Source organism: Lontra canadensis, unplaced genomic scaffold (assembly GCF_010015895.1).
Source record: "Lontra canadensis isolate GAN:19392208 unplaced genomic scaffold, GSC_riverotter_1.0 scaffold43, whole genome shotgun sequence".
Classification (NCBI taxonomy): Eukaryota; Metazoa; Chordata; class Mammalia; order Carnivora; family Mustelidae; genus Lontra; species Lontra canadensis.
In genome coordinates this window covers 9,184,736-9,207,605 of record NW_022631037.1, presented here as the reverse complement: position 1 = coordinate 9,207,605, position 22,870 = coordinate 9,184,736, and the positions used below count along the sequence as shown (strand labels likewise).

General features: G+C 44.4%; 1 protein-coding gene across 1 annotated transcript in view; it reads right to left on the bottom strand.

The window, feature by feature from the left end:
• The window catches only part of CA10 (carbonic anhydrase 10), a 491,091-nt gene that overhangs the window by 114,276 nt on the left and 353,945 nt on the right, over positions 1-22,870 (bottom strand). The window lies entirely within an intron of this gene.

Sequence of the window (22,870 nt, the reverse complement as noted above, 5' to 3'; positions counted from 1 at the left end):
CAAGTTCTGCATCAAGTGGTGAGCACATAACTATCTACGACCACAGCCATCGATGTGGAAAGCAGACCCCACAGAGCAGAGCTGGATCTCTGTAATTGTCTTCAAATGACACAGCACCATGACATTCAACCAGTAGCATCCGTGGGCACCTATTGTGTGCGAGGCAGTGTAAAAGGAACTGCTCTGAATTTTTTTTCAAAGACTTTTATTTATTTGAGAGAGAGAGTGAGCGGGTGGGAGGGGGCAGAGGGAGAGGGAGAAGCAGACACCCCGCTGAGCCAGGAGGCTGATGTGGGGGCTCGATCCCAGGACCCTGAGATCATGATCTGAGCAGAAGGCAGATGCTTCACTGACTGAGCCACCCAAGAACCCCACCGTCCTAAATTTTTAGAGGACATATGCTCTGTTCCATTAGGCAAGTATCTGGGGTTTTCCTGCACTTCTGGAAATCTTTCCATCTGTGCCTGTCGAATGTCTAACATTCCTAAGAAAACTGTTGCACACTGAAACAAGGCAGGGGACGGGTGGTACGCTTGTTTGAATTTCCCCAGGACTTAAAAAAAAACATACTGGCACATAGCAGGTGGGAGAAGGAAGGACTCTTGAGTCAAAAGATTCCCAGTGTGCCTCTTGGTGACCTTGGGTGGTTCAGCGAATTTCCTGAACCATCTACATAATATAGAGATAAGAACCCTGCTCCCACAGGCCCCCCATGAAAATGGATAGAAAACTCTAAGGCATATAGGAAACACATGTCAAAATGATAGAAGTAAATCATCCTCATCAGTAATTATTTTAAATGTAAATAGATTCCACTTATATGAGGTCCCCAGAGTAGTCAGAGTCATAGGGATAGAAAGTGGAATGTGGTTGCCAGCAGCTGCTGGGAGAGAAACAGGGAGTTGTTACTTAATGGGCACAGAACTTTCAGTTTTGCAAGAGGAAAAGAGTTCTGGAGATGGTTGGAGGTGATGGTTGCTCGGCGATGTGAATGGACTTAAGACCACGGAAATGTATATATAAAAATGGTTAATATGGTAAACCTTGTATGTGTATTTTACTGCAGTAAAAAATGCTGGGGAAAAATTCCCTCATGAGTTGTGACAAATAAGTAAATAATACATGTAACAGTCCAACATTTTCATTCTCTTCCTTCCTCCTCCTTTGACTTCTGCATGGGTGCCTCGCTGATGTCCAGGGACCCATGCGGATCTTCCCCACTTCCCAGTGCCCATTGGGATACAATGTTGCTTATTAAACATCACAATGAAGGACTTCCACTGATTCCTGCATTATGATGGTTCGTTTGCCCCTCATTTAGGATTTTATTTATTTAATTTATTATTTTTTATTTTATTTTATTTAATTTTTTATTTAGAGACCATGTGAGGTGGGGGAGGAACAGAGGGAGGGAGAGAAAGAGAGAGAGAGAGACAGAGGATCTTAAGCAGGCTCCATGCCCAGTGCAGAGCCCTAGGTGGGGTTCCATGCCACGACCCTGCAATCATGACCTGAGCCGAAATCGAGAGTCCGAATAACGCCTCTAACTGTGTGCTAGGAGCTGAGGATGGCATGGTGACTAAAACCAGGCACAGTCCCTGCCCTCACGGAGCTCACACTCTCCACCAAGCAGAGACCAGAGAAGGGGAAGGGAGTTATGAGGAATCCACCTGCAACTTGACCATTTGCCTGTGCTTTCTTACTGCTAGATGCAACACCCCCTTATCCCCACCCTTTCCCTAGACACTGAAATAACATTAATTTGTATTAATCAAAAAAAGCTGTGTAGCCTGGGTATGGTTTGTTGCACTTTAATTTAAAAATAAAAGCTTGACAACATTATGTATGATATCTAATGGTACATCTGCACTGTAGTAATTAACATTGCAATAGTGTCATTTTAACTGTAATGCTAATTACAGTGTTTCCAATGAACTACTTTGGTGCACAACATGTTGAAAAAAGTTGTCTCATGCTGACCAGGAAGCAGAGCTGAGCAGAGAAGTTGAAGCTGCAGGGGAGATCCCAGCTGCCTCTGGCTGCTTCCATTGTCCCCCCTCTATGTTTTATTTTCATCCATTGCAGAATGAGTTGAGAGGCATAAGCGATGATTACTTTGCAAGGGAGGGATGTAAGTGCCATTGCTGATGGCTCGGTGACTTATCCAGGATGACACAACGGGCAGTGGTGGCAAAGCCCACCAGGTGTAGCGATCTTGATGTGAGCACGGGCAAGCATCACAGCCCCTTCTAGATGGAGGCCACGTGGGGAATTGTGATTTCCCCTCCAGTCTCTAAATGCAGGGCTTAGATGGGGCAGAGGCAGCGAGGTTCCTTTTCAGGAAAATAGGGGACCAGAGTGGATACTTGGCCGCTGAAGTTCATCCTGGGAGGAGACCTGGAGAAATCTGTAGGTCAGGGAAGTTCATTGATTTCCTGGCCTGCAGACATTTCCACCGGTTGGAGACGGGGTGGACCCGTATGTGTTGGGAGTAGGTAACAGGAGGTTCACAGAGGGACTGTATATCACTCAATGTTATCCTGATCACTTAAAGCCATCTAAAAGCCATGCGTTCTTTTGCAAAGCAAAGAATTAACCTCAGGTTACTCATTTTGTGAAGTTGGATGTCTTCTTATAGCAAATACAGAGGTTTACAGTAGTTTGTGGTTGGTCAAGTCCTGTTATTAAATGGATTCATATCGTTTATGCTGATGACACCACTGTATTAGAGGAAAATAAATCTAGCCATTGTGTTTTTAGGGTCAAGACAAGTTTGGTTCTTTGACAGTCAGCAATGATCTTGTTCATAACAGCTGCCATCTTGGTTCCAACTGTTCTTTGGTGTCAGGTACCGTGCTAAGTCCTGAACCTGAACTTAAGGATGTCTTACAATTTCTCCCTCACCAAACCCAGCACCAAACAAGTGTGGTACTTAGACTCATGCCATTTGCTTCCTCTTAAAACGGTAAGATAGTGGGCTAACCCCACCTGTGGCATGGAGGCCTCCCACAGGCAAACCTGTCCTAGGCCTCTGGTCATTTTCCACCGGAAGGCAAATGGGCCATTGGTTGGGGAGCTGGGGATTGACCCCACATATCTCTGGCTCTAAAGTTTGTGCTTTTAGCTGCTGGGAATGATTAGATTGTGCAACTAACGACCTAACAGTGCAATATGACAGGTTTTCTTTAAATACGAGTTGATGGTATAGGAGTCCCACAGGGTGTTTGGGATTGTTTACTGCAGTAGTTAGAGTTCTCTGGAGAAAAGGAAACCCGTAGGATGTGTGTGGCAAGTTCAAATTCTGTAGGGTGGGCGGCAGGTTGGCGAACCAGAGAAGAGCCAATGGGGCAACTCAAGCGTGAAGGCCGTTGGCTGCAGAATCCCTTCTGGCTCCAAGAAGCTCAGTCCTTTTGTTCTCATCAGGCATTCACCTGACTGGGGGCACCAACCCACATTATGGAGCACAATCTGATTAATTCAAAATCCACGGATATAAATGTTTGTCTCATCCAAAAATACCCTCACGGAAACATCCAGAATGACGTTTGACCAAATATCTGGACACAGTGGCCCAACCAAATTGACAAAGAAAATTAACCATCATATTTATCTTCACATCCCATTTGCTTTCTTTGTTATATCTTGTTTAAACTGGTCTTGCCCAGCTATGCTGATACTATACGTAGCACATCTATGTGTTATATACGTATAATATATTTATAGATATTATTTATTTTATTTATATTTTAAATATATCAATATATTATATATAATATGTATGTGTGTGTATATATATGTATATATATATCTCATATATTTTTATATCACCTAATTTAAAAAGTCAGCTGTTCTAAACTATTCAGCAAACCTCAGTCACAGGGAGGGAGAGCCAGTTTGAAATAATCTATGTCTGAGTCCTAGAATAATCGTAAAGAAATGATTTAACTCTTCTTGTTAAAAGTTTTGTGCACAACAAGGTAAATCTATCCTTGAGTCTGGAAGAGAACTCAGAGACAATTCTGGTGTACGTCCCTCATGTTGTCTATCTTCCTATTTCCAGATTGGGAAAAAAAAAAGAGGAAGTGCATCTTTTTTAAATGACCCAATTCACAAAATAATCATAGTGAAGATTTTTTGTTTATTAGAGATAACACTTACAGGGTTGATGTTTATTGAGGACAGCTAAGCATAAGTAAACCTTACCCTCAGAAATTCCAGAAGATTCAATAAAATTATCTGCCTGGTACGACACAAAGCTAATGTGAGGTTTCCTTTCTATTCTCTCTCAAGGAAGCATGACCCAAATCTCCTGTAATATACTCAGAAATAATTCCCTACAGCTTAAATGGAAATGTTAACACTACAAATGGAGGATCTGAGAGGAAACAGAATCTCAATCTCAGTTGTGTGAAAGGAAGAGGTGACCATCTGACTTGGCAGGAAAATGACTACATTCTCAACAGGGTTCATTAGGGAAGCCATGGGCAGGATGCACCCACAAATTTTGAGGACCTACTGTGTATCAGACGCTGTGCCAACTTTTTGAAATTTTAATTCCAGGGTAGTTAACATATGGTGTTTTATTAGTTTTAGATATACAATATAGTGATTCAACGCTTCCCTACATCAGCCAGCGCTCATCAGGATTAGTGTGCTTTTAACCCCCCCATCCCCCATTTCACCATCCCCTACCCACCTCCACTCTGGTAACCATCTGCTCATTCTCTATAGTTAAGGGTCGGTTTTTGGTTTCTCTCTCTCTCTTTTTCCTTGTTCATTGAAATTGCACTTAGGAGTGAAATTACACGGTATTTGTTTTTCTCTGACTCATTTATTTCACTCAGCATTATACTCACTAGCTCTATTCCTGTCATCACAAATGGCAAGATTTCATTGTTTTTTTTATGGCTGAATAATATTCCAGTCTATATATATTATATCTTCTGTTGATGGATGGTTGGGCTGCTTCCATCATTTGGTTATTGTAAATAATGCTACACTAAACCCAAGGCTGCATGCATTTTTTTGAATTAGTTTTTTCATATTCTTTGGGTAAATAGTCAGTAGTGAGATTGCTGGATCACAGAGTAATTCTATTTTTCATTTTTTGAGGGACCTCCATACTGCCTTCCACAGCAGCTAAACCACTGGGCCCTCCCACCAACACAGCAATGCTACTTTGCAGATCAGGAAACTAGGTACAGATAGGCTAAGAACTCTACTCAAGGGTGTGAGAGAAGCAAGTAAGGGAACCACAGCGCAAAAGAAGTCTTGATGACTCAAAGTTCATGGTCTTCCTACTGTCTCAGAGAGCAATTTCAAAGCCACCAAGGAGAGGCAGCCCTCCATTTCTCATGAGCCTGTAAATCTCAGAAATATAATAATGGTCATTTTAATTATTTATTTTGGAGTTGGCATATGAGTCCTCTTCACTCGTCATGCAGGGGTGTTGGCATTCTTACCTTTAAGATACAGTCTTACTCAGCAGATGGTCTACTGTACTTGGAGTGAACACAATGGGCCAATGGATGTCACTATAATATTCACCACAACAGCTGTGACTATATATATATATATATATATGTATATATATATATAACATTTTTTTTTCCAGGCCCTGTACTTATCCTTTCCCATACATTATCTCCTTTAATCCTTACACTACCCATGTGAGGAAGGTATTGTTATTCATATCCCACAGCGGAGGAGATGGAGGCTCAAGGACTCATAACTAGAGTTAGAAATAACAGAGAAATTGGCAGAGTCAGAATTCCAACCCAGGCCTGTTTGAATTCAAGTTCTCTAGCTCTGGAAGAGAAGAAGGCTGGAAGTTGGTGGAAAGAGTTTTGGGGAAATCATGTAGCTTCTAAGTAGCTTCTAGGATTGGGGATAAAGTTGTAAAGCCCAAATATGGGGTCCCCCTCGGTGTGCCTGAATGGGTACAATTTGGCCAGTCCTAGCCTGAATAGCCTTGGTGGTTTCTTGACCCAGGACAGCATAGCCCCTACTTGCTGGGGCTTGAGGGGTGGGCCACACCTACCTATTCTATTGTTGGCTTAGCAAGTAGGTGGCCAAGACTGTCATGTTGGCTCAGTGCCTAGAAGGGTTAGTGAAGGAGGTCTGACAGCATGCTCTATAAATTAGGTGTCCTTTCATTGCAACTGAGGCTTCCTATTTTATGTCTCTGACCGCTCTGCTGAGGTGTGTAATAGGTCCTTTTTGAATGTAATTAGTGAGCCCAAGAGATTTAAGAACATCCCTTAGTCTGGTTTCTTATAGAGTAGCTCGAGATGCTGAAGGGCTGGTGTGTAAAGGCAGAAGGCAAGAAACCAGTGGGCTGCTAGCTCACATGGGCACTCCAGTGGCATCATTCCAAGGAAAAGCAACGTGGCAGAAATAACTGGAGTCAGTCATTGATCTCTCTACATCACAGCATATACATGGCTTGGAAAAATTCAGGTACTATGAATTCTAGAGCTGAAAGGACTTCAGAGACAATCAAGCCCAACCTTTTCCTCAAAAAACCCAGAGGACTGGGACACAGAGAAGTTGAGAGGCTCATCCAGGATTGCACAGCAGGTAAGTGGCAGGTTCAAGACTAGAAATTAACCAACCAACACTGTTCCTTGCTCTGGGAAGCATATCTTGTCTTCTTCTTATTCTTTTGTTTTTCTCCTAAATTATTTTAGGCAGATTGTACATAAGCATACTGACTCAGAGACTCAGAGTTGGAAATGCTGGGTGTGTATACATGAATACCATAACCCACAGAAAACTAGAAAAGATTCAGCCTGACATCTGGGCATAGCATTTACATGATGTCAGTCATCTGGATTCAGGGCTCTTCTCAGTGCTCGTCTAGACATTTTGTGCTATGTAGATTTCAGAGTAATAATTAGACATTGAAGGGATTAATTGTTAAGAAAAGAGATGAAAGTAAAGTAGAGGATATGGAACATTAGGAGAAAGCATTTTTTTTTTTTTTCAACGCAGCTTTGAAAGAAAGAAGAAGAAAAGTATTTGGAGCTCGTGGGTTGGGGCTGTTAGGAAGGAAGTGGCTGAGATGTGGGTAAGGAACAAAATGGAACCCAATCAGAGAGCTCTGCTTTGAGTTACCATACATGGAGTTGTGGAGGAGGGTTGAAGAAGTACTTCCAAGATCTCGCCCACCACTCTTAACCCTGCAGGGTGGATTGAAGTTTCTTCCTTAGCAAGACTAACTTTACTCCAATCTTTCTCTATACCATCCATCTGAGTCAGTCTGTTTTCCCTACAGGAAGAGCCCAAGCTTTTGGAGTCCATGTTGAAAAACCAGATGAAGTGATCACATGTACTTCTTGTTATTATATGGATCCTATTATCATTATTATTAAGAAAAAAGTTGAAGCTATGTAACATGGCAGTATTTACTTTTCAAATAACAGATATGCAAACACTAGGCAGCGCCATGCAGCAAAATCTCTTGAACGTGAAGGGCACTGGTGGGGATGACAAGAGGAGCAGAGAACAGTTGTGAATGATGTTGTCTGTTCATGTGGGTTACGCGAAGATAATTCCCTTTATCCTCCAGCTTCCTCAAGGGAATGTATGGCAGAGGGTTGACATAAGGCTAGATATGTTCTGCCACACATTGCTTTTGGCCCTGAAGCCCTTCGCCTATATCTCAGCCCTTGGTCTCTGACCAAGGAGGGGGACCCCAGAGAATGTTGTCTGGAATGAGTTTCTCCCTCCAATTCTGGTATAGGGATGTTTAGATGTGAATACCATATACCACTTGTTTCCTGAGTCAATGTTGCCTACCAATGATTACATTAATTCAATATTATTTTAATAATTTAATATCATGAGAAGAATGTAATAATTTGTCTCACGTGTGTCCTTACGTGGTTTATGAACATTTTAAATCACTACACAAAATCTGCAAGGTAGATGTGATCTTCCCATTTCACAGATGAGAAAACTATCACCAAGAGGGTTATGTGACCTGCCCAGTGTCTCACAACTAGTGGGTTAAAGAGTCACGAGTTCGGACAAAGACTGTTAGATTCCAAAGATGGGTCTCCTGCTTCACTGTGCTTTGTCTGTGACCACAGTTCAGTATTGGTTTCATGCTTAGCTCCCCAATTCCCCCAGATGGACCAGCACTCTGTTTGAAATCTTAGCCCGCTAGGACTTTGAGAACCTGCAGAGTTCTTGCCAAGCCTCTCATGGCTGGTTGTCTGGATCCAATTTTTTTTGACTCCCTAATGAGTGGCCCATTGGATAGAACAACCAGACTCAAGATGGTATCAGCTGATTGGCCAGCAGAACTGCCTCCATGGAAACCTCTGTTCCTTTGGTGGTACTGGGGCCCCACCTGAGTAATCTTCACTGACTCCTGTATATTTAAATATATCTGTAATTTTTGGGAAAAGATAACATAGGCATGTTTACACTTACCTTTCCTGTTTCCGGCTGCACTCCCAGCATGTGAACAGTGCTTGGTTTCTATTTGTTGCAAAAAATAGACCTGGTGGTACCCAGCAACATCGGGGTGCCTTTCCCAGCTCCGCCCTCTAGTCTGCCTCAGTGGGTCTGAGGTGGAACTCAGGAAACCACCATCTTCCTCCTCCAGTTTCTCTTGATGTTCTCTCTAACCCAGTCTGTCAGATAGTCAATGTGGGGGACAGGGGCACAGTCATACAGAGGAATTGTCTTTACCTTTTCCCATCCTCCAGGCTCTAAGGGTTGCTCTGATAATTATAAAGACAATAGCATTAAAATTCTCTCTAAACACAGAGTGGGTTCTAAATGGATTCATCTTCAGGCCACTGTTTTTCCCTAAACTGAAAATTCAAGGTTAGTCCCCCTTAATTAACACACTAAAACTTGCCTTGGAAAAGTTATTTCTAGCTTAATGTCATTTCACTCAATCCCTGATTCATGAGGCTTTAGGCAATGAACTCCTCATCTCCAGTTATCTCATCTCCAAAGTGGAAAATGCATTTTGAGGGGAGTTGGGGGTGGGGGGAGGACTCAGTGGCACACAGGTGCTAACACAGCACACAATCACCTTCACATTCCCTTGTGTGGGTGTCGCTGGTCCCACCGATTCTATTAGAATCACTGATGCCTATTTTTCAAAGACATGAGAAATAGCAAATGTTTAGGGGATAATCAGATAAGAAGTCCCTTTGTTCGTCCCTCATGTCCTTGTGTGCAAGTGAATTGCAACATTTATCTCCCTCAGTGTCTTTGCTCTTATGGACCCTTGTCCACCATGAGCTGTCCCCCCTCTAGGGCAGATTCAAATGCCCACAGAGGCCAGCAGGTGATGCAGATAAGTGAGACAGGCCGGTGGGAGACAACAGGGAGTGGTGGAGACTGGGGGAGACACTGGGCAGTGTTACTTTTTGGATATCTCTGGAAGGGTATACAGCACACTAAAGGGATCCTTGCCTCTGGGGGAAAACCCAAGAGGAATCAGGAAAAGGAGGGCCAGGGGTACAAGACTAATTTTCACCTTATGCCCTTTGCATTGTCTGAATTTTCCAAAGTCAACAAAATAACTTTTTAAATAAGATCCATTTAAAATTGCATAATAAGGTACTCTACCTTATCACATCTCATGCTAAAATCTGGGCTTTGGTACAATGGTTATGATGTGGGCCCAGGTGCCATTCTAGAGCAGCTGTCTGTAGAGATAGAAAGCAAATCTACATCTGCAATTTTAAGTTGTCTAATAGTTGCATTAAAAAAAAAACCCGTAATGAAATGAACATGAAGAATTTATTTCATTTAACCCAATATTATTTCAACAGGTAATCTATACAGAAATGATCAATGAGGTAGTTTACTTTCTTTTTTCATAGTACATTTTTGAAATTCAGAATATATATATTTTGCACTCAAAGCACATTCCAACTTGATCTGCAGGCATCTGAAATGCTCAACAGCTACACGGGGTTAGTGGCTGCCATATTGTACAGTAAAGCCTGATCAGTCTTCCTTTCCAATGTGTTCTCCCTCATGCAAACAGACCTATATCAAGGAGTGGGCCAACTGGGTAGCTGCTGAGGGTACCAGACTCTAAGGGGCACTGAACGCCCCAGGAATACATGAGGAATATAGTGCCAGTAACTTATACCTATTACTCATCTAAGCAGACAAGGCCCTATTTGTGGTGTCCTCTCCCCCTTCCATCCCCTCCCCTTCTCTTCCTTTCTTTTTTCATCTCTTCTCCTTCCCCTTCCCTCCTTTCTTTGTGATTCATATCACAAATTTTATGGGGCGACCATGCATGGGAACAGACAAATGACAGTCGCCTGGATAGTTAGAAGCTACTGACCTTGAAAGCCAGGAAGGCATGGCCTAGTTCTATTTACCAGGAATGTCTACTATGTCCCATTATCTGAATGATGCACCTCTTAATATTCCTCCTCAGATGTTAGCTGAATCTGAAAATCGTGAAGTAAACTGAGAAGCTAAATGACATAAAAGTAGGAAACCTTTTGCTCACAGGTGTCTTTGTTGGGGGGGATCCCAGAAGAATTACCAAATGCTTCCATCTCACGGCTTCCTCCTTTTCCCAAGACCAGAGACCCCCGTCCCCATCTGGAAGGTCACTTATTCTCTATTCCCTGGAGCTCTTTGTCTTGTCATTTGAATGACTATGCATTTGCGATTTTCCATTGTTGTCCAGTTCTCACATGCTTTGCCTTTCTCAGTGGCTCTGCAAGCGTAATGAACATTTCCTGTGCCCGGGAAGGAAGGCTTACGGTCTTAAGCTGATAAGTAAATATCATCCACAGTCCAAATCCGAAGATGACTCTGATGCATTTATTCTGTTGGATTCCTCACCGGGGCCACTTACAACCATGGCCTCTAACCAGGGGGGAGGTGACCATGAAAAAAGAGACCTATTTCTAGAAATAGTATGCATCCTTTCCAGAAGCAAGTGCCCACGGAAATTACATTTTCTGACTTGAGATCGCATCTGGATACACTACTGCTATGACGACGCCAACATCCCTCCCTCTCTCGAGCCCCGTGTGTCTGCCACTGGGCGTGCATGAAGCACTTGATCCTTGCCACTGCCCCCAGGAAGCACATGTTTTTCTTATCACTCTTTTTATGAAGAAACCGAGGCTCAGCTAGGGTAAATAAGTCGCAGATCTCCATATGTCAGAAGTAACGTATGCGAAAGAGCCTGCACGGACCGCATACGGAGTTGTTCTGTTGGCTCTGCAGGGAGAGAAATGACTTCCATCCAGGGATGCTGGCATCTCAAGTAGCCTTGGAGATGGTAGGATGTGGATGCCCAGAGATACCTAGAATACATCGGCAAAGACCGGGGATGGGAAGACACAAGTTGTGCAAAGGGAATGGTGGAGTGACTGGTCCCTGTTGCCAGAGTGATTGAGACACGAGCCACCCAGGGTGGGGGTTGCACCAGGAGTCTAACTGGAGGTATCAGACACCTGCCACGGGACGGACTTCCCTACTGGTGTTTTACAAAGGTCGTCCCATTTACTTTTCAGTGGAACAGATGTGAGCAGCGGTTATGACCATCTCTGCGTTACAGATGATGAGAACCACCATCTGGGAGAGGTTCAGTGACTTGCCTCAGTCCCCAGCCAGCAAGCGAAGGATGGAAGATGTGAGCACATGTCTGTCCTACTCTTTCTGCGACAATGTGAAATCATGTCGGAAAAGGACACGTTTCCTAAGAACTAATTTCCTGCTGGCGAGCTCTGTCCTCCTACACTGATTCTCCAGATTTGCCACATTCATCAGAGAGAGCAGGGCCCTCCGTCCCCCTCCCGGGCGCCCCCCCCCCCCCCGCCCCGACCTGCCCGGGGAGTGTCCGCCATCCCTGCCATCACCACCCTGGCAACCCTCTTCTCCCTCTTCCTGGTCCTTAACTAAAAGAATAAAATCTAAACATCAGCAACCACGGAAAGCCCAACAAAATGATTAAGTAGCTGTCAGCACCAACTAGAATCTCACCTTAGGGATGAGAAGATGAATACCGCAATAACCCAAATCTCAGAAATGTGTGGCTCCATTTTATGCAACTGATATTCCCTTTAATGGCTCCAAAGCCACAGTTGACATCAGCCAGTTTGCGTCCTTAATACGGTAAAACGCCTACAGAGGAATGGCTGTGAGCGAGCGTGTGGTGCGGGCTGGGGGCTCTTTATTGAGGATCCTAGAATCGGCTCACTGGGGATCCAGTATGCACAAGCAAATAGTCCTCTCCCACCTCGTCCATGACAAACATGCTGAGTGGCTCCAAGGTGATCTGTCAATTGATTCAGCTGATATTAGGACAGTGTATTTGCCAGATACGTTAGAGCAAATTACATGCAGAAGACAGTTTTCAACCTAAAGGAAGGAAATCATGCAGTCCCTTTCCCGACCCCCTCCCCATCTGGCCTCCATCGTCCTGGTCCACTGAAAACATGCACAGAATTTTATTCCGTGAGCTGCCCTCACGGCGACTTTCTGGTATGTAATTCCCCATGTTCCTTTTATGGGCAAAGAATTTAAAATATTCACAGCAAAACCTGTTTTTACTAGTTTCTTCCAGTTGTTAACACACACACACACCCACCCACCCCACAGAAGAACTCTCTTCTTCATCCCTCACATACATTCAACAATTATAAAAATCCCACCTCCTAGAAGCCTCCATAATCTGTCCCCTTCTTGCTGTCTCTATAGCCACTACCTCATCTTCTGGTGTCCCTTTATTTTATGCTGTCCTGTCCTGTCATTTCCATCCTCCCCAGCCACTGCCTAATTTAAGCCCTTATTTTTCTGTATTTTCTCAAATCTCAGAAATGAAATATTGTAAAATACACCATGATGTTATGCCCCACCTCGAAAAGAGAAAATACCACAAGTGACACAGCACCTTTCACAGGCGGCGTCCTCTTTAAAACATAAAGAGAAAATGTGCATCTTAAAAATTGACAACGTATAGCATCTCAATTAAACTCATCTTGTCTCCTAGGCTCTCACCCTTCATTCCTGTCCTGGCTCTTCCCAGTCAGGCCCCGAGCTACTTCTCCTTTTCTTCTGCTTGGAACCTCCCTTCTCCCCCTTCCAGGTCACCTTCTCAGGGTCCCCCGAGACCCCGTAGCCATGGTGATGACATTTCCTCGCACTCCCTTGGCGTTCTGAACATGTTCATGTAATAACAGATACGCATTGCTTTGTAATTATTTGCCTATGTGTTTTCCCCCCTTCAAGGACTATGAGGAATTTGAGGACAGACTGTGTGTCTTGTTCAGCTCAATATCCCCAGTCCCTGCCAGGGGCCGTGCTGGGAGAGAGAGCGCTGAACACAGCAGAGGGCTGCGAGCTGTCGCTTGCTTCCAGGCACAGCCACTAGAGAGCAGTGTGGAACCATTCCATCGCCCAGAGCGTTGGTTCCCTAGGAACGCAGGTAGGAAAGGTTGAAGGAAGCCGGCCTCCTGTGGGCAAGCTGGCTGAGAGCCTAGGAAGCTCTGTAGCTCCAAGGGCGCCGTGGCGCTCCGCAGAATCTGCTTTGAGGATGCTCCTTGCATCTCCCTATCCCTTGCCAGCCCGCCCACTCTGGGTGGCTGCCTCCGCACATTCCTTTACTGAGAACCAAACGCTCTTCCCTGCTTTCCATCCTGGGTGGAAGGGGGAGGGAAAGAAAAGCTTCCTTCACATCCCCATCCTCGTTTCTAATAGAGACAGCCTTGCCGAGAAGGGCCTGGAGTATAATTGCTCCGCTTTGAAGAACAACAGGTAGCAGCATCAATATTTGATTTTTAAAAGGTTGTGTGAACAGTTTTAAATATTAAAGATAAAGGCAAAGACTCAGATTGCCTTTTCATCTCAGCAGTTGGAGCATTTTAAACGAAAAACGGTGCTAATGAGCAGAATAAGACTGTTTGCCCATCAAATGGTATCGGGGCACGATAAAGCAAAATCATTTTGAGGTGGGGTTGGGGGGAGGCAAGGCGTGAGGAGTGGTATCTGTACCGGGGAAGTTCGCGGTCATTATTTCTGTAATGAGAGAAAAATAATGCAACTCTGCCAGAGTAACTTTCTTCCATCTCATCGTGGGCTGTTTAGTTCCCTCAATGAGTGGTCTGGGACAGACTCCGAGGAAACCTCATAAATTAACTATTCAACTTCCTGGCTAATGAGCCCAATATGTCAATTTCCAGTGATCAAAATGATGCGATTCAATAAAGCACAGTTCATTTTGTAAGGAAATATACTTTTAATAGGAAGAACTGCAGGGTCGTGGTCCTCCCGAGATAATTATGGGCCAGAGGAATTAGAGGCATGGAGCTGTTCTTACCGTCTAGAGATACCCCATGGGGTTTGTGTGTCAGAGAGTGTGTCTTTTAGGGACAATAAATTCCTTCATTATATTTCCATTACAGCATTAATGCAGCAATCTCTGATTTACTTGTAACCAAGAAGGCTGGTTATTCCTGAAACTTGGCATTTAATGCTAATGAGTGCTTGCAAGTCAGGCAGCTCCCTGTGTGTGTGTGTGTGTGTGTGTGTGTGTGTGTGTGTTGGGCTCAGGCAATCCAGCAGGAAAGTCAGGAGCATGGGAGGGAAGGGTTCAGAGGGCTGCTGTGACTCAGGCCAAATAGACAGATAGACACCTGGAAAAGTCAGGAGTAGATCGTTGAAATCACCCCTGAAAAGGGAAGCTGAGGTCCCCACTAGGTAAGCAGTACCCAGTGTGAGATCCAGACCTTAAGGTAAGGCAAACAGGACACCCTTGAAAGACAGGACTGCTGGGCAGCAAAACGGTGGAGGACCCAAGCCCAGAAGGAAAAGAGAGAGCTGGGACCTTATGCCAGTTCAGGGTTGTCTATGCAGTGTAGGGGCCTTGGTGGTGATGGGGCCAAGGGCAGCCCAGCACAATGGGTATCTCTCTAAGAAGCTCCACCTGGATAGAGAAAGCTCCTGTAAGAGCAAGGACTCCATACAGACATGTGGGAAATGTTTGATTCTGCTCTCTGTACCCAACAGCGAAAATATACCTATCTGGTTTATAAAGATAGAAGTAGATGGAATGAATTTCACAAGCCTCCATGCAGGTCAGAATGGCCCTCCAACATGCTACCCATCCCAAGCTGGGAAGCTCTCCTTTGAAGGGAAAAACCACTTAGGAGAGATGAGTTCCATTAGCACTCTTCAAATTGACTCCAGTGGAGCAAATAGGTGCCATCGCAGGAGACAGGACAGTTTCCGGAGTCAGGCTCAAGTTCTGACTTCTCCGCTGTCAGCTGGGTGGTGTTGGGTAGGGTGCTCAGCTTCTCTGAGCTGGAGTTCCCCTAACTGACATTTAATTTAATTTCAAGGGAGATGGGAAGATAAATGAATGTGTCAGTTTGCTTACTTTTATTTTTTATGTATTTCTCCAACACCAGAGATAAGGAAAAAAAAAAAATGTTACAGACAGAACCAGGATTTTTTTCCCTGGAAGCAATTCTTATCCATAATGGGACTTACCTAGGGCAGTAAGGTTGCTGTTAATTCAAGTAACTTGGAAAAAAATTGTAAAGAAAGGATTTTTTCCATGAGTCAGAGGGCTGAGATGATTATGCACTAATTAGAGGTGTTTACTTAAGGTGAGAAATAGATGGTGCCAAGTTCAACCTTATGTAGAGTCTTGCCAGAGGTCCCTGATGGGCAATGAAAGGCAAAGCTTGTTCTGTCCTTGAAATGAGACTCTTGGTTGTCCAGAAGTTGTGAGAGGAGACTTGGCAAGGATTTTCTGCTCTTAAAAACAAAACAAAACAAAAGAAAACAAACCCTCTTTTTTGGCTTTTGATGCTTATCTTGTTTTCACCTTTATAAATTCAACTAATGGGCACTGAACATTTACTTCTTGCAAGTTTGTCTTATATGCTCTTTTAATCATCATAATAATTAAATAAAGTGGGTTTAATTATGCCCCATGTTTAGAGATGAAGAAACTGAAGTTCAGGCAGGTTAAGAACTTAATCACAGGGACAGCTAATTTGAGGAAAGGGGACTCCATATTCCTGCCTCTGGATAAACTCTAGGTCTTACTTCCTTTTTCACATTTCGCGTCTTATTTCTCAGTGACCTCTGGATTTGATTCTCTTAAATTTTTTTCCTTTTCTTTATTTAAATTCAATTAGCCAACATCTATTATATCATTAGTTTTAGATGTAACATTCAATGAGTCATCAGTTGTGTATAACACAACTCATCACACACAATACTCCTTAATGCCCATCGCCCAGATTCTCTTAAATTTTTAACATTAACTTTATATTTTGGAATCATTTTAGGTTTATGGAAAAGTTGCAAAGTTCACACAGAGAGCTCCTGTCAACCCCTCACCCAGTTTTCCCTAAGGCTCACATCTTCTATAACCACTGTACATTGCTTACAACCAAGAAATCAGCATTCGTTCATGGCTATTAAGTAAATTACAGGATACCACACAGCATTCAGTGATTCTCAGATGCAACTTGCTTCATTTGGAAGAAGGTTGGCAGAGAGATCAAGTTTAAAGGCTCACATTTTTGTAGGCTATACCCACTTGTGAAGATATGCTAGTTTTTTTGTTCGTTGATTTTGCCTTTAGTAGAAGCACTTCTTAAAACTCATTGCAAATGACACTTTCATCCTGGCTTGCAATCTCAGCTTGTTTGTACCACAACTGTGAAGGTTTGGGATTGAGATTCAGCTTTCAAAAGCAACTCTCCATCATTGTCTTCTTTCAAGGACGGGAAATTTCAAATCAGCTCTAGGCTTCTGCAGGCACTGTGCCAAACATTCTTGAAGTTTCCACGATTGCCAATAAGTAAGACATTCCATCATCTTTAAGGCGTCAAATTTTCTGATAAATTGAATTTCATAAAATATTGCTTTATTGATCTTAGTGCTTAGCTTACAATAAGGCGAGCCAGCCAGAATTGCTAGCTGGAACTTTCTGGGAGGAAGATGTTGTGTACTTACATGGATAGGGATATTTATGAGGTCAGGGTCCTTGACACTAAATTTTAGTTTCTGACACTACCTCAAATCCAAACCGATCCGTAGTGACCCCTCCATTGCTGCCCCCTGAACTTTCATAGTAAAATTGGTTTTTGGCTTATAAAGAGAGTGTAGAGGAGCTCTGTGAGTTTGCACAGTAGCTAGCACTTGGCACACAGTGGGTGTGCAAGCTGTGTTAATGCTCCCTTTCCTTTGAGAACAAAAGGAATTCAAACCTGTATCAGAACTCATAACTCAATTTTGAGAGTTATCACGATGACAGAAAGGAAAGGGCCAGGGATGAAGATAGTGTGGCAAGACCAGAAAGAAAAAAGTCAAAGCACAGTGTTTTCCCCACACCAGCATTCCCAGGGCTGATCTTAAAATAGTCTGCAGGGATGTGCAGGTTCTCTTAAAAATTTTTTAAGAACACCAATAACATTTTCATACTTTTCTAATGACAAAATGTCTTGAATGCCATCTGTTCCTGCCATTTGTTAAGGCAACTCAATGAGAGAAGAGTGTATGACGACTAATACTTAGCTGGTTCCTAGTCTTTTATAAACGGGTGGACAGCTTCCCTTGAGATAATATCCCGGGATCCATGGCAAGCTCGTGGAACGGGAAGGCTTAAGGTGGGGCTTTGTCATCACTAGACAACTTGGGTCATTCAGGCAACATTTCTTGAGCAACTATGATGTGCCAGACCATGTGCTAGGACCAGAGAAATAAAGATGGAAGAGAGAGAGTCTTCTAAGGCTGGTGGGGACTGAGCAGCAAATTCATGATTGTATATGAAGGGTTAAGTGCCATGACAGAGGTCTGCCTCTGGATGCCACTGGAATATATAAGGAGGGATATATAAGGAATATATTATTCCTTATATATATATTACTATATAAGGAATATATAAAGAGGCCCAAGACTCAGTCTGAATGTGTGTGTGTGCTTGGGGTGGGGGGTGAGAGGGGAGAAAGAGGAGCTCCGGAAAGTTTCCCTGAAGATGTTAAAACCCAACCTGAGTCTAGCAGAACTGGGAGACATCAGCTACATGTAAAAGAGGGGGGTGGGCGCAGCTTCAGATGAATCTGACGGGATCAACTTGGTGCATCAAGGACACACATGTAGTCTTCTGTCTATTTTAACTGGATCCGAGAACAGAAACATTCAATAGAGCTAATAGGTCAAACACTGTTTCCTGGGTGCTCATGAGTGCAACCTAAAACAGCTGATTGACACAAACTGATTGCTCAGCCCCAGAACAGAGCAGGTGAAACAGGGCTATAAGACAAGACAACACAGTGCATGATGGGAGGGCGGTCACAACCTCAGGCCCCAATCAATGAGAGGCAGCGTGTGAAATATGGACATCCATATTTGTGCTTCGGGAGCTGGTATATCCTATGATAGCCCAAGGCCATGAAGTTGTTACTTGGGATTTTTTCTTAAGTCCAGTTACTAGAGGCTTCCTCTTAAATCTTGTGTTTTTTTTTTTTTTTTAAGATTTTGTTTATTTATTTGACAGAGAAAGAGAGAGAGAGAGAGAGAGCACAAGCAGGGGGAGCAGCAGAGAGGGAGGGAAAAGCAGGCTCCCCGCTGAGCAGGGAGCCGGATGAAGGACTTGATCCCGGGACCCTGGGATCATGACCGGAGCTGAAGGCAGATGCTTAACCAACCGAGCCACCTGGGCACCCCTCGAACCTTAAGGCTTTATCTCCATTGTTCTCGTAGATGACTGAGGTTAAACCCTTTTTACAGAACACTTGTCGTTTTTGCTTTGTTTTCATGTCCGAGCACTATCTGGGAGTACCTGTCTTTTCCTAATGCATGGGAATGCAGAGTAAATTGCAGTAAACTGCTCATTGTAAAACTGCATTGTCCCCCTCCCCCCACCCCCAGAAATAAAAAGCTTTCAAGGCAAGACTTCCATGTTCTCTGAATCATGGTTATCTGTGGTGGGCAGCCATTGCCATGTGCAGCTGTAACATTCTGGGTTCTCTCCACATACTACAGAGGAACAAGGAATCCTAGGACAACAAAGCAAATAAGATACCAAGCCCCTGGGAGCTTGAAGGGTCACAAAATCACACCAACATTAATGCTGTGATTTGCTAAACTGCATTGAAGGGTTCCTACGAGCTAGACCCTGCAATGAGCACCATGTCCCATGCAATCATGAGAGCAACCCTATGAGCAGGTACTAAGATTGTATTTACTTTACAGATAGGAGACAGAGGCTCAGAGAGGGTCACTGAGCTGTCCAAGACCACACAGCTAGAAGGGAATGAAATGAGGTTACCAGTCCAGGCTTGCCCCTTGCAAAGCCTTTTCTTGATCATATCACCCATGACAAGTCAGTCAAGGGAGCTTCCCCATGCCCGACTCAGCAGTGCCAACTCTCTGTACTGGCGTGGTGGAACTGGGGACCCTCTGTCCGTGAAACTCAAGAATCATGTCCATGGAATTCTCTGAAGTCCATCTTTCCCGCTATGGTCCCGGGTGACTTTCCTGCCATGTCCCAGCCATGTCACTCATGCTTCCTATATTCAAGAAAGGGAAAGTCCGCCAGCCCCGGCTCTTTCCTGGTTTGTCTGGCAGGCACCGAGTAAGCCTGCACCATGTGCCAATGTTCTAGGCCTACAGTGATGGCGAAAGGCCAGGATGGGTGGGAACCAGTGAGATGAGACTTGACCTATAAGGAGCTGACCACATTGCCATGACTCCTTACCTTTCACAGAGCTATTTCCCAAGTCTGTTCTCCTCTGGCTCCCAGAAAGAATGTTCTGCAGGGGGAGCAAGGCAGCCTGGCTCCCTGAGTTTAAGCTACTCGTCTGTGGTCATGCCACCTGCAGAAGCAGGGTTTGACACCATCCATGTGATGGCACGCGGAAGGCTCTGTACCCCCGCTCCTCCTACCTCTCCTCTTTTTCATTCCCACATACTCAATAACCTCCCTGGGCCTCACTTTCCTCATCCATGAAATGGGGAGAGCAATGGTAGTACTGGTTTGCTGTGATGATAAATAAGGTACTACATGTAAAAATAATACATACGGTAATTGTTTAACAAACATTAGTTTCCAGCAGTCACTTACTACCTACAGGTGTTGGAATCACTGTTACCGCTACCACTACTATATGGACAAACAAGAACTAAAAAACGATTATGGAGGTCATGCAAATTCATGCAAATGAGCCCAAGCACTTGCTTATAAAATATAACTGTTGGGTGATATGGGGTAAAAGAATGAGATAAAATACGGTTTCCCAAACTTGGTTGTACCGATGCATAGCTCTAACAGTTCATGCTTCTGTAACGAAGGCCACGAGGGGAAACAAAATATGGATGAAATCCTTAGGAAGTCCCCAAATGGGAAAGACAGACAGGCAGACACACACATGGTGAGCAGGTTAAAACAAGGTGGGGGCCACCGTTTTCAGGGGAGCAGGGAGGAGGAGGAGAGGGGCTAACACACTCAGGCAACTGAATTCTAGTAAGAGTCATGAGAGACAAGTGGTGTTGCCCCCATTTTACAGATGAGGACATTGAGACTCGGCCAAGTTAGGTAACTTGTCAAGGTCACAGAATGGAATGGAATTTTCACACAGATGCTTAACTCCAAAGCCCATGCTTTTTCTAGCTCATGAATGACAATACTGTAATTCAAGAGAGCTTGTGATTTCTTCCATCTCTGGACTCTGAGAGCACTTAGCATCTGGAATTTACACACTCACTCGCAAATGCAATATTCACACACAGTGTGTACTGAGTTATTTGCATGTGTGAGGGATCTCTACAATTAGGCTGTTAAGTTCCTTGAAGGTGGGTCAGTGCTATAGTTGCTTTTATATTTCCCACAGTGCCCAACATGTGGCCCTGGGCATGGTACGTACCTATTGAATGACCTGGTAGAGAGGAGAGATTCTGTGTTGTGCAAGACTGGGGAGGAAGCAAGGACTTTCATAAGCAGATGTTTGTGCCAGAGTAAAGGCAGAGTCCTTGGCAATGTCCTCAGAATATAGAACCTTCTGGAAGCCAGTTGTGAAGTACAACTTCCTCCCCTAGGCACAGGTGATTTGACCAGGTCTGATTCCCCTCCAGAAGTCGGGCTGTTCAGGTTCTCTTCTTACTCGTCTGAGACTGGGACTCGGAGATTCAGTCTGGGCTGGTCTCTTCGATAAAGGGGATAAAACTTGGGAATTGTGGGCTGGTCAGCTCCTGCCTGAGAAGCAGACAGAAGGATGGAGCCCGCATTCAGAGACAAGATGTCCTCCCAGCCTAATGGAGAAGTTGCCAGACTTCTGCAGGGTGGAGAATCATGGAAGGAGACCACTGGGTCTTTGGAGCCAGAGTGCCTGGGTCCAAATCCTGGTTCTGTCCTTTACGGTCATCAGTGTGACTAGAGGAACACTGTTTATTCCCCGTTCCTCAGTTTCCCCTTCTGGGAACTGAGGATGATAGCACCTTCTTCGGGAGCCCAGTCACCTGCCTCAGCACTGAGTTGGAGACTTCATCCACCCTTGGTGAAGAGAAGCTACCATTTTCAGGTTGTACCTGCATTTTATTTGGCTGGGTTTTCCATCTGTATGTTTCTGGCATCTTGACTACTTTTTCTTCCTCATTTCAGAACTCTCGGAGGCTCAATTGCTACTTGCAGCACAAAGCAAATCAAAGCCCTCTCGGTCGCCGGTAGAGAGACCTGTCTCTTCAACAGCTACTGCCAGAGCATATTTATCAGTACTAGCCGGAAACACACACCTGTCTTCTCGAAAGTGACACCCCAGGCCCCAGCACATTTCAAAGCACAGACCTTCCTCTCCTCCGACAGAGAAGGGGCTCTGCGAGTTTGTTCTCTTTGATTCTCGGGGCTTCTTATTAACTGGGTACAGGGCTGGGGATATTAATGTCCTCCCTTTGTCAAGAACATTCTCCCAAGTCATGAATAATCATGTTGTCATGCCTCTGTGACTTAAAATACAAAAGGTGCAATTTATGCAAGTTTTAAAGTTACTTTTTCAAAAGAGTTCATTCAACCCATGGTGCTGTCAGACTGTCAGAATATGGGCACCAGACTAGATCCTTTGCTGTTACTTATGAATTTTCAAAGGACTTTAGCACATTTTTAATTGGAGTTGTTTCCTCCGCCCCCCTCAGCCTGCAAACCGATCTGTTTGGCTATTACATCTCGAGTGGGGTGGCAACATAATGCTGGGCTGCTGGGAGGGGTGGGTGGAAAGCTTTCTTCATTTCTTGCTACCTTCTAGGCTCAAGGCCATAGGTCTGAGACCAGGTTTCTCAGGCAATGAGGCATTTTTATTTATTTTTTTTTTTTTTAAAGAAAGGTGAGGAAAGAAAGCAGGATGCCAGCCAACTAGGTGTGTGTGAAGTTTCTTAATAAGGGCTTATTTCATAGTACTCCTCAGAGCAACTCGCACATACCCCAATGCACTTGAGTCTCCCAGGAATGGTGCCTATTCTCATCCCCTTACTGAGGAGTAAACATTTTTCCAGGGCTCGGGGAGACCTTGGCTCCCCATGTCTCCTGACTCATGAGGACGGACTCTTCCCAGACAAACACTTTTGGTCCATCTGTCCCCTCTTCGCTCCTCCCCAAGGAAGAGTGGGCCGACTTCTCTGCTTTGAGAGGGAGGAGTGAGCCTGGGAAGCGCAGTACTTTGCTCTCTGCTCAGAACGACCTGCCTGCGCAGGGGGCCATGCTAGTTGGCTCTCTTGGTCATGCTGGGACCTCCGTGGGAGAGACCTGTTCCCCCTGAGGTCAGGCCTATGGTTTAGGAGGGTAAGTTCAGTTTGGAGCAGCCTGAAGTGGGTGGTGTTCTCAAATTCACTTCATAGCCCACCACAGCCACATCCTCCA